Source organism: Priapulus caudatus, unplaced genomic scaffold, assembly GCF_000485595.1.
Source record: "Priapulus caudatus unplaced genomic scaffold, Priapulus_caudatus-5.0.1 Scaffold111, whole genome shotgun sequence".
Classification (NCBI taxonomy): Eukaryota; Metazoa; Priapulida; class Priapulimorpha; order Priapulimorphida; family Priapulidae; genus Priapulus; species Priapulus caudatus.
Genome location: NW_014577172.1, coordinates 299,944 through 303,275, shown reverse-complemented (window position 1 = coordinate 303,275; position 3,332 = coordinate 299,944). Strand labels below are relative to the sequence as shown.

At 45.8% G+C, this 3,332-nt stretch overlaps 1 long non-coding RNA gene across 1 annotated transcript in view; it reads left to right on the top strand.

The window, feature by feature from the left end:
• The first annotated feature begins 644 nt into the window (after positions 1-644).
• The window catches only part of LOC106805365, a 4,449-nt gene continuing 1,761 nt past the window's right edge, over positions 645-3,332 (top strand). Inside the window, exon 1 of the long non-coding RNA XR_001393422.1 lies at positions 645-704. This is a non-coding gene — a long non-coding RNA (uncharacterized LOC106805365). The remainder of the gene's footprint in view (positions 705-3,332) is intronic.

The window sequence follows — 3,332 nt, the reverse complement described above, 5'->3', positions numbered from 1 at the left end:
TGTGTGTGTGTGTGTGTGTGTGTGTGTGTGTGTGCGTGTGTGTGTGTGTGTGTGTGTGTGTGTGTCGCTTTGCAGTGTGATAAGATCAAGAGCGTATTATGAAGGCTTTCTTTATACGCTCTTGATATGATGTCCATTTTCGTTTTTTGATATAGTTTATAAATATACGGCTTTGATTTCGCTGAAGCAATTACAAAATAAAAAAATTGCGTCTTCCATGGCAATTCTATACGTGAATATGCCTCAGTATCGCAATCTCTCACTTGAAACGATGAGGAACGTAGATCAATTTAACACGCTCGCGCTTGAAGCATGTAAAGATCCATAGAAAGTTTTCCCGTTTGAAACAATGGCGTTCGAAAACAAAGCTACTAGCTTTTCCACGGGAAACCCCGTGAAACCGAGTTTATTTCAGCGCGCATCGAACATGTGGGGAAAACGCGTGAATAGTACACGCTTAGGAGTCTCTCTCATACACGCGTTTATTTGCATAGCAATTCCGTCAGCAATCACTAGACTGGCTCCGTAATTCGCTGAGAATCAATGACCACATAATTACTCCTTCATGAAATACCACACAGTCCTTAAGTGTCAGTCTACGCCATCATTCTAGCAACGAATCTATATACAACGTTTCCCAATTACTGTTGCAGCCAGTAGAAGACAGCCAATCTACATACAAGACACGCCGACACACACCGGAGGTATGCTTCCATAATTATACCAACAGCCTATCTATCTATCCATAATTATACCAACAGCCTTCCATCTATACGCGAACCACACACGCGTTTCGTCCTCGCTAACCCCGTGATTACGGCTGCTATAGCGACGCCATGCACTACAAGTGCTGGTAACGAGCGACACACCGACCTGTGATGCCACGTCACATTGCCCCGCGGATCCTATTCATTCAGGGACGGATGTCTGTATATATATATATATATCTGTAAGTTGTAGATGGAACACGGGCCCACGCATGCACACAGCACTACAACCCCGACAACCCCACAACCAATGCACGCACACACGCACGCACGCACGAATACACACGCACGCACATACACACAAACACGCACGCACGCACACGCACATACACAAACACTAAACTCCCACACCCAACACAAACGCACGCACGCACACGCACATACACAAACACTAAACTCCCACACCCAACACAAACGCACGCACGCACACGCACGTGGCGCGCGTGTGCTATATAGGTAGAAGAGAGGGGGCAGTTGTTCTCCTTGACATAACTAGTTATTCTGACACTGTATTTCATCGGAATAATCGCGAGGCTTTCGCTTACCGCTGCATCTATTCTTCCTAAAGCTTTCGCCTCTTACATCGACACGAGCGGGTAACGGCAAATTACCCGTCCGTCCGATACGCCGCCTACCACTTATTACTAGGTGCGACCTGTGATCAGGCCAGCAGCATGTAGGTGCAGTCAGGCGCCGTGCTAATTCAGCTGGTGTTATTGCCGGTGCGGTGCACCGCGTAACGACCCTGTCAATACGCGCGGGGGAAGGGGCTGAGCGAGACAGACGCCGGCACATCACACGTTCACGCGTGGATAACAACCTTAAAACTAGAACTGGCCGCAATCCGTGGTATATATTATATATATATTTATATATACTATATATATATATATATATATATATAATACATAAGTACATATATATACATACATACATTACAGTAGTGGTCGGCGATAATATGACTGTAATAATATAAATATATACCAGCGCTAATAATTGACCAAATTATCATTTTTTGTTTTTATCTGTTATTATAGTTATGTTTGTCATTATTTAACTCCCTGATAATATACGTATATATATAATATATATATTATATATTATATATATATATACATATATAATTTATATATATTATAGTATATATATATATATATAATAATATATATATATATATAGTATATATACAGCAATTACCGTCGCTGAATTGGAATTAGGATCCGCGGGGCAGACGGTGGTGACGTTGGACATCACAGGTCGGCTGTGTCCGCTCGTTACCAGCAGCTGTAGTGGCATGGCGCGCTATAGCAGGCCGCTTAATCAACGGGGGCTGTAGCGCAGGACGAAACGCCGGCTGTGTGCTTTGTTTCGCGAATAGAGATGGTAGGCTGTTGGTTTATAATTATGCGGGATAGATCAGATCAGGCTGTTGGATATAATTAATGGAAGATACCTCCGGTGTGCTGTCGGCGTGTCTCTGTATGTAGCGATTGGGCTGTCTTCTACTGGCCTGCCAACAGGTAATTGGGGAAACGGTCTGTATTATAGCATTCGTTGGCATAGGAATGATGGCGTAGACTGACACTTAGGACCTTGTGTGGTATTTCTATGAAGCGGTAATTATGTCGGTCCGGATTGCATTCTCAGCGAATTACGGAGCCAGTCCTAGTGATTGCCCTGACGGCATGCTAATGCAAATAAAACGCGGTGGATGCAGAGGAGACTACCTAAGGCGTGTACTAATTCACGCGTGTTGCCCCACACCTGATTCGTATGCGCGCTAGAAATAAATCGCGGTTTCACGGGCGTTTCCACGTGGAAAAAGCTAGTAAGCTTCTGGTTTTATCGAACGCGGCGTCTGTGATCATACGTGGGAAGACTTTCCTAATTGCGATCTGGTATACATGCTTCAAGCGCGAGCCGTTATGTTAAATTAAGATCTTTACGGTGTGCCTTCATCGTGTTCAACGTTGAACGACGTCTGCGCATCACTGACGGCATCCATTCACGTATACGACCATCTGTCCATCGGCACAGACGCAATCCTCTCTGTTCTGACTTCTTGTAACTCTGTCTCAGGCGACCAAGTCACCAGCCGTAGTACCTTTATACAAACACCGTCCCACTATCCAAAAAAACGACAACAGTGGACATAGCATACTCAAGAGCGTACTAAAGAAGCAGGCCCTTCATAAATTACCCGCTTCCTTGACTCTTCATTCACACTGGCAAAGCGACACACACACACGAACACACACACACATCGACACAGCGCACACACACACACACACACCGACAAAGCACACACACCACTCACGGACCCCCGCGACACACATCGACACACTACACACAGCACGATGCACACACATCAAACACGCACAGCAGCACAGCACACACAGCACCACACACACACGGTACACCGCACGGTACGCACGTCACGACCCGGGCACACGCACACGCACACGCCACACACGAACATCACACACACACCACACAACACACACATACACACACACACGACACACGCAGCACTCACACAAAGATCACACAGACTCCGTTGGGGAG